The 8,463-nt window shown below is 41.9% G+C and overlaps 1 long non-coding RNA gene across 1 annotated transcript; it reads right to left on the bottom strand.

Annotated features, from left to right (window-relative positions):
• Nucleotides 1–1,624: 1,624 nt before the first annotated feature.
• On the bottom strand, nucleotides 1,625–6,771 carry LOC102576989 (uncharacterized). Its single transcript, XR_001373208.3, has 3 exons — nucleotides 5,957–6,771; nucleotides 3,131–3,288; nucleotides 1,625–2,419 (listed from the first exon to the last, which is right to left on the bottom strand). It is a non-coding gene; the product is annotated as an uncharacterized LOC102576989 (long non-coding RNA).
• Between the last annotated feature and the right edge of the window lie 1,692 nt (nucleotides 6,772–8,463).

Here is an 8,463-nt window from a genome sequence, read left to right as displayed (position 1 = left end):
CCGCTCCCAAGAAACAGTGTGGACAAATTGGAGGGAGTCCAGCAGAGGACAACAAAAATGGTTAGAGGCTAGGGGACATGACTTATGAGGAGAGGCTGAGGGAACTGGGCTTATTTAATCTGTAGAAGAGAAGACTGAGGGGGGATTTGATAGCCTTTGACTACCTGATGCAGGGCTCCAAAGTGAATAGAATTAGACTTTTCTCAGTGGTGGCAGATGACAGAACAAGGAGCAATGGTCTCAAGTTGCCACATGGGAAGTTTAGGTTAGATATTAGGAAAAAAAAAACTCTCTCACTAGGAGGCTAGTAACACACTGGAACAGGTTACCCAGAGAGGCTGTGGAATCTCCATCCTTGTAGGTTTTTCAGACCCAGGTAGACAAAGCCTTAGTGGGGATGATCTAGTCGGAAATGGTCCTGCTTTAAGCAGAGGGATAAACTAGGTGACCTCCTGAGACCCCTTCCAACCCTAATTTTCTATGATTTCTGCCTTCCTGTCCAGCTACCTGGAATGGCAGGCAACTAAGTTACCAATCTTGAGTCCAAAAGTGCCAACAGGAACATCCATGACAGCCCTCCTTCTCCCTCCAACATGCATCCTGAAAGCTTTCCCCTCATATCTCTGTAACAGATTTAGGAGCTGTAGTACAGAGAACCAAAGGCCTCAGAATAGCCTCAATGCACCGTAGGGACTGAACAAGAGATATGAAGAGTATGACTTATGCCTTGGTCCTTTACAATGGTAGGAAATTTGTAACCTAAAACATGCCCAGATGATCCTAGTAGTGGATTGTGTCTTCCTTTGTAGGATAGGACAACACATCTATTCTGTACCACATCAATTCTGGAATGAAGAGACTCACATACATGGTACATTAAAACGGCCTTCATTGACTTCAGCTAGGATCAATAATTCCCCAATGGGAGCATCACCAGCAACGGATATGGTTGCTGTACTAAGTGATGTAGATCTAGTATGTTTCAGAGTGAGGAGCCCTATACACAGCATGTAAAGACCCTATCTCATGCAGTAAAATTAAGGACATTAGGGAACAGAAAACCCACCCAGTCCAATAAGGCACATTTCTGCCTAATGCTCCATCCACTGGGGAAAGCTGCGGAGTTCAGGAGAGACAAGATTCATGGGCAAACTCTGCTCCAGTTCCTGTGCACATTGGGGTCTCTAGCATGGAGGACTTGATCCTTCCCATCGTTCTGTAGGCCTTCTTCCCTCCACATGCATCCTTCAGGAAAAATGCTTTCTACCCATACTATGTGTTAATTAGAAGTGTTATCTTCAGCATGGATTTGTGCTCAGGTATCTTCTGGGTCTTACAGAAAGTTTGACACCCACCTGCAACCTCTCCTTCTTCATACTACTAGAAATATGCTTGACTGAATAGACTAGAAAGAGCAGGGTATTGAGGAAGTGGGGCACATAGCATGATGGGGAATGAACACTTTGTACTCAAATTTCTAGGTCATGGAAAAGAGCATATGTGATAAAGTTTATTCAGCATTTCTGGATCTCTGCATGAAAGACACTCTTCCTAAAATGTGACTCACAATCATTACCATCCACAGTTCTCCAAAATGATGTGAAATAAAAAAATAGCCTCTCCAGCCATCCAAAAATGTGTTCATTTAATATTTAAGCTTTCAAAGTGATTATACAATTGGACAGGGTTGTTCTTTGGCTCCTGGCTCTAGCAGCCTGATATAGTGCCATATCCTTTGAAAAAGCGAATCAGATATTCTGATATATAAACCCCAGGCACATCTGACTTTGAATAATATATCAAGCATCTCCGAATAAAATCTCATAATAATTTAATCAACATCCTTGGAGCCTTCATTGTGGAAATCTGCCAAGAGAGACAGGGACAAGGTGGACGCCTCGCTATGCCTCTGTGGCCTATGATGTTAAAGCTGTGCTGATGTAATGCATTGCTAGTGGGCTTCCCATCTCTGCTAAGGCTGATGACAGCTTAACGAAGAGCAGTGTGAGAAGCAACTGCATGTCCTAGTTAGCAGATCGCTGGATCAAGAATCAGGAAACCTAAGTTTTATTCCCAGCTCAGCTACTGGCCTGCAGAGTACTATTGGGCAATTCATCATGCCTCCATTTCCCATTCTACTCTGTCTATGGATATTGTAAACTGTTTTGAGCAGGGGCTACCTCTCCCTGTGTTAAAGCATGGAGCATGAGATCTATGGTGTTACTATGATAAAGAACAACATCTAAATATCAAGCGAGCTCCTACTCAGAAAAATGACCATATAAAATGATATTCTCTTTCTCCAGTCTTCGCTATACATTAAATGTATTTGCTAGGTTTAGCACAGCTGCCAAGTCCATCAGCACTGAGGAACCCAGGTAAATGTCGGCAGGATTCTTTTCTGATGCATTGCAGTTTCCTGGAGGCAAGGAAGAACTCCTTTAGTGCAAGATGTTCCATGACCTGCAGTCCATGACAGAGCTTTATGAACGACTGAATTTGGGGTTAATCGGCAATTCCCCAAAAAATCCAAATTATTTCAGGTCAACCCGAGGGAAAGTTTTCAGGAGCTCCCAGCAAGCCATAGTAGCAATAGCAATAGTTTGATCCTAAATTATATATTTTGTTTCCTTTTCAAACATTTTTAACTTCAATTTTTAAATAAAACTGAAGGAATTTGGAATCATAATTTCAAAGTAAAACCTTAAAATGGCCTGTTTAAAAATATATTTTTTTAAATTATTTAATTTAACCTTTTTTGCTACCTTAAAAATCAGACAAAAAACTGTGACATGCTGTGGTGTTGCCAAATACACATTTTTCATGGGAAAAATAGTTTTGCCCCATAAAATTCATACAACTCTATTCTGCAGAACTCAGATCATAAAACTCTACTGTTCCATTCAGGTTTTAGAATCAAAAACATTTTAACACAAACTTTAACTGATACATGCATATGTAGCACCACTCTCATCAATTTTTGGCTTCAGTTCAAGCAGGCAATATAGCTTTGGTTTTTCCTCTACCTATACAACATCACCAGAGACACGCTGTCCTCCCCAAACAATACTCATGTTCTGATTGTGTACTTAGGAGGAAAAATATTGCCTACTGACCCAGACCTGCTTACCTGGCAATATTTGGAGACAAACTCAACCTACGAAAACTGAGCCTGGCAAGCAGTAAGACAGCCAAGACAGTAAGATATGCATCCTCTGGGAGACAATTATCTTCAAAGGGACCATCTAACAATGGCCATCAGCATATCATTCCATGGTCAATTCCCACCTGAAATATCAAGGACAGGATTTTTTTTTTTATATATAACTCACTCATATTAGCTTGTTTTTATTTATTTATTAATTCAGCAGGCTACAGGTAGCTTTTTGGGAGGAGGAAGCACTATACAGTTTGTGACAGAAAGGATGAAAACCCCCTTGGTCCCTCAAGCAATGTCTCAGTTGTAACAAATTTTCAAATGCCAGCGCTGTTGAGGAATGTCCCTTTCATTTTCACTTAAATAAATCCATCCAGCAGTGACATGAAAAGAGCAAACAACAGTTGATGCAGAGCAAATGCATTAGACAAACTCTCTCCTACAACTACACGTATAAGTACCTTTGGAGACCAGAGGGATTATTCCACAGATGGTAAATTGTCTGACATGTATGCAAGCTGACAAGGGTTTTCAACCTTCAATTATTATACAGAATCATTTTCTATTTAACGCAGGATTTCTGCCCCTGAACTTCACTTTATATTATTATTTGTTGGAGGGCTACTGTCAGCTTCAGGGCAAGAGTACTTCCAAGACTGCAAAGTGCCATTTATAACTGCCTGCATAAAGATTAGGAGATAAAATTAGAATCTAGGGTGACTTAACTTGTTCAAGTAAAGCTGCTAATCAGCCCCAAGACGCATACTCCTGGACAAACTGGACGACAGAAAACATTAACGAGCTTCTCTTCAATCTTAATACTTTGCAATTCTGCTGCAGTCAGTACTGCAAACACCAAGTACACAGATGGCAGAGCATTGGTGTCAGCTGTAAGCACTGCCTCCAAGCTATTTGAAACATTCATCCATGCATTCCTTCTCCATCTCGCCTGGTATAACTCCATAGGTATCTTGCTGGTGTTGGGACTCCTGGGGTGAACTGAACCCACTGCAGAAACTTGAACTAAGGTCTCTTATGACTTTGGTTGTCAGTAATTAGTGGTGGTCTATTGTGGGGAGATTTGGGGGTGGGGGAGAGGGGGTACCCTTTTTCCCTAGAAAGGAAAATAAAACCTATTCTGTTTATTGTCACCCTGCCTAGCCTGACACCTTGACTCAGTCATTTGGTCCCTTTTTTCTTTCTACTTGAAGTAGCCACTCTAGCTGACCATATTTTAGAGCTTTACAAAACAAATGGTACTGGCAGCTTCACACAGTGTGTGTTTGGTTAACAGATAGATTTTATGGTGCTACATAAAACTGATAACGGGTCATAATCTTAGTCAGCACACAAAGCGTATAAAACTTCAGCCAAACATTTATGAACACAATCAAAATTAGCCGGAAGAAAGCAGTCTATTATCTACTTGCCAGTAAATCTCTTTGAACAAGAAATAAATCGCAGCAGTAATGGCGCCATATTTATGCCACTTCCATTTAATTCCTCTTCTTCACAAAAGAATATTTTGGTTGTTAAACATAAAATAACATGCTCACAGCAGGTGTTGCTAAATATATGTGTGCCCAAACAGCCAAGCTGCCTGTATAGACAGAGAAATGTGCCTCAGCACAAAACAGCAGAATAAAGCTCCACTAGGAACTACATAACAACCAACTGGAGAATAACAACAATAGAAGAGACTAATGCTCATGAAAATGCACTGTCTCACCATCAGCTGTGTGTCATTCTGAGACAATCAAATGGATTGTAAGGGCAATTTCCATCCAAGCTTGCTATAATGGCAGGTTTGCTATTTGAACAACATATCTTATATCAGTTACCACAATCTATTTATTTATAATTGGGGTTATGTTCCATTATTTAAAGACCTTGATTAGATTGCACTCATTCTTTTGTCAGCCGATGAACCAGAAACAAGAAGTGCAAAACACAACGGCCTCTGCACAAATGCCTGGAAATGAATGGTATAACCACTAGGCCTGCACAAAGCAGCTAGCATTTGCATCAGATTCAGCTGATTTGGGGGACACTGATTTGATTTAGTGATTCAAATCACTGTCCCAATTCCATTCAGCCTAATATGATTCAGAGATTCAGCTGCTACCGAATCTCCAAATCAGCCAGGCCAAGCCCGTCCCCACCGACTCTCCCAGCCCGGCAGCGGCTGCCCTGCCTGCCCCAGCTCTCCATTTTTGTTTAAAAAAAAAAAAAAAAAAAAAAAAAAAAAAAAAAAAGCCCCAGGTCAGTGGGTGCTGCCAGGCAGGGGGTGATCCCCACTGCCCCACGCTGTATGGGGGGCTCTGCACAAGCCCCCCACACCCCTCCTCACTTCCCCAGCCCTTCCTGGTACCCCATCCAGGCCAGCTCCAGCCCTTTAAGAAAAAAACAAAAAACCCCCACAGTCACCACTCCTGCCAGTGGGGGGTGATCCCCGCTGCCCCATACCATGGGGGAGGCTCTTCCACAAAGCCCCAAAGCCACTGCAGGAGCAGTGAGTCCCAGGGCTTTTCTTGGTTTTTTTCTTTTCTTAAAGAGCCAGAGCAGGCTCAGGTGGGGCACCTACAGGGGGCTCATACAGAGGCCCCCCATGCAGTGTGGGATAGTGGGGGGCAGCAGTGATTGCTCTCCACCTGGCAGTACCTGCTGAGCACCAGGACTTTTTTTAAAAGGCTGGGAGCTGGGGCAGGTGGGGATAGCCATGGAGGGACTAGGGGAGCAGGAGAGGGGGTTGGGGACCTGGCAGGGATCCCCCCATGTTCCCCTGCCCCACATACTTACCATCTCGGAGTCAGCTGCAACCGGAGGGGACTGCCCAAATCATCAAAGCTCTCCAGATCTTTTCCGAAGATTTGGAGAGTTTTGAATCAATTTGAACCTTTAAATTGGTCCCCTGAATCAATTTGGATTCGGAGATTCAGCCACTGAATTAGGTCAAATCTCCTCCAAATCAAATCACCGCCCGAAGCTTTACACGGCCCTAATAACCAGGTCTAATTATGAGTTGATTTTACACCTGGTTAAGGGACCAGAGACAAGATTCACATTGCTGAAATCCTAGTTTTCATCACCATAACCTCTTCTAATTGTTCTCAGCACATCTTTTCAGAGCTAAATCTACCTAGAGGGCTCTCTAAATGCACAGTATTTTTGCCCTGCAAGTTTTAGGAGTTTTCCCCCCAGCCTTTTCCATATTAAAATTAATACATCATTTTTGGCTCATTGTCTTGCTTTAATGAGACTATTATTTTGAACAAAGCTGGTCATAAATGAAACAATCACATCCACATAACAGCTCATTGCTCTTTTGGGATCAAAATGAGCAGCAAGATGAAAGCTCTCTCAGCCTTTAGATGGTTTGGTGCTTAAAAAAAACAAACAAAAACCCAGGAACAATTTAAACATCTCCTAGAAATGTGATTCTGTATCTAGAAACTACCAAGGGATTGTTCTGCAAACTGCACTTCCAGGGAGCACAGCCTTTCTCTCTTCTACTGCAGAGTGTTAGCAACCAAAAGCAACTGTTATCAGCAACTTATGCTGATGCAAACTTTTCAGATCCACTCATTAATCTAGCATCTGGATGCCTGTTAATCAGAGCTGCAAGGTTACTTTAACACTCCCCATGGCTTATGCTCCTTGGCAAGTTTTGCTAGTTCATGAAACAATTTGTTACTGTCCATGTTTCATGGAGAAAGATGCTGAAAATTGTCACTAATCACACTGTCATTCAAATATAACGCAAAGCACCTGGAACCCACGCATCTAATGTGTTACGGGGATGGTGTTGGTAAGTACTCAACTTCTTCCTAGTCCTGTGCACAGTGTCAAAGGTTATTTAGCAGGCTGTTTGAACCAACACTGGTGGCGCTTAAAGTCTTTATACAGCTTGCATACTAGCAGCTTTTCTTCCAGGCTGGGATTGCAGTGATCTCACTGATAATCTCCTTAGCACAGCAGGTATTAGTCAACCATCTATGTTCATTCTTCCAAAGCTGCCACAGCCTCTGGCATTCTTTCATCACAATGCCTTGCTGACTAGCTCTGAGAGAGCTCCCACACAAGGGTCAAGGTTATCTCCGGTCACTGTTGCCATATATCAGATGCGTAGAGCTGTTGCAAGAATTAGTGAAAAGGTTTGGGCTCATTTTCCACAGCCTGCCTGATTTGGGACTTATCTAGGAACATGTTGCGTAGACTGAAATTTCAACTGGCAGACACAGGAGTCAATTGTTGGCCAGTGGGAGAATCACCTTGGGAAGCTTTCTACCCTTTCTGTGGGTTTAAAGCAAGTGCTTATGAAATCAATAAGAATCATTCTATTGACTTAATGGGCTTCAGTACATGTCCTGAAATGCCTATGGCATCCTAATTGCTAGGTAATACAAAGGGGCAGCAGAAACTACAGGATATTCCCGCCTACCTTTTACATCTCATTAGGCAAAGATTTGTGACTTAAGGGCACTTGTGCTCCTAAAACATCTCTGATGCTTTTGAAAGGAGAGCCCTTACTGTTGCAAATTAGTTCACCATAAGCTACTTACTAAGTATTATAAACAAGTCACTTTAAGCGAAAGATCAGCTTTGAGAAAAGCCTACTCACATTCTTTCTTTCCTCTTCAAATACCTCTCATCACAACCTGCACTCCTTCCACTAGACTGAGTTTCGTCTGCTAGCTCCAGTTCTACTCTACAACAATAAAACTTTAACAAACATTTTGACTAATGAAATGAGAAAAAAAAAGCTTTAAATGTTTCTGGTGACCGAGAAGAACAGTGTAGATGAGCAATGGGTAAGGCCCATCATATGAAGACTTGAGGTTGTCCTGGTAAAACATAGATTTACAGTTATTTAAAACAGGATGGTGCAAACACACTTTCACCTAAGGCAAAAACCTGAGTGTGGGGAAGCTGAGACAATAATTTAGTGAGAGGAAGGAGATGATAAAACTCTATTTGTTTAAATTATATACCTATGCCTCAAGTTTATGAAAGGCAAGACTTTGGCCAGCCTATGACCTGGGGATGAGAGATGATCAAAAAGAGCTTTTATCACATCAATCAGGGCTCCTGGACAGAGGTGATATCTTTTATTAGACCAACAAGATTTTTGCAAAAAAAAAAAATAAAAAAATCTTGAATTGCAAGCTTTCAGGCACAAACACCCTTCATTAGGTATCAGAGAAAAGATTGTAAATGTTATCCTGGGTAGAAATGAAAGTTCATATTTCATAGGATTTCACAGAGGAGTCAAAAATGGGAAAACCCTCTAGGCAGCAGTTCTTAGC

This window comes from Alligator mississippiensis, chromosome 1 (assembly GCF_030867095.1).
Source record: "Alligator mississippiensis isolate rAllMis1 chromosome 1, rAllMis1, whole genome shotgun sequence".
NCBI lineage: Eukaryota > Metazoa > Chordata > Crocodylia > Alligatoridae > Alligator > Alligator mississippiensis.
Note: the sequence above shows the minus strand (reverse complement) of the source record. Positions and strands in the feature narration are given on the sequence as shown.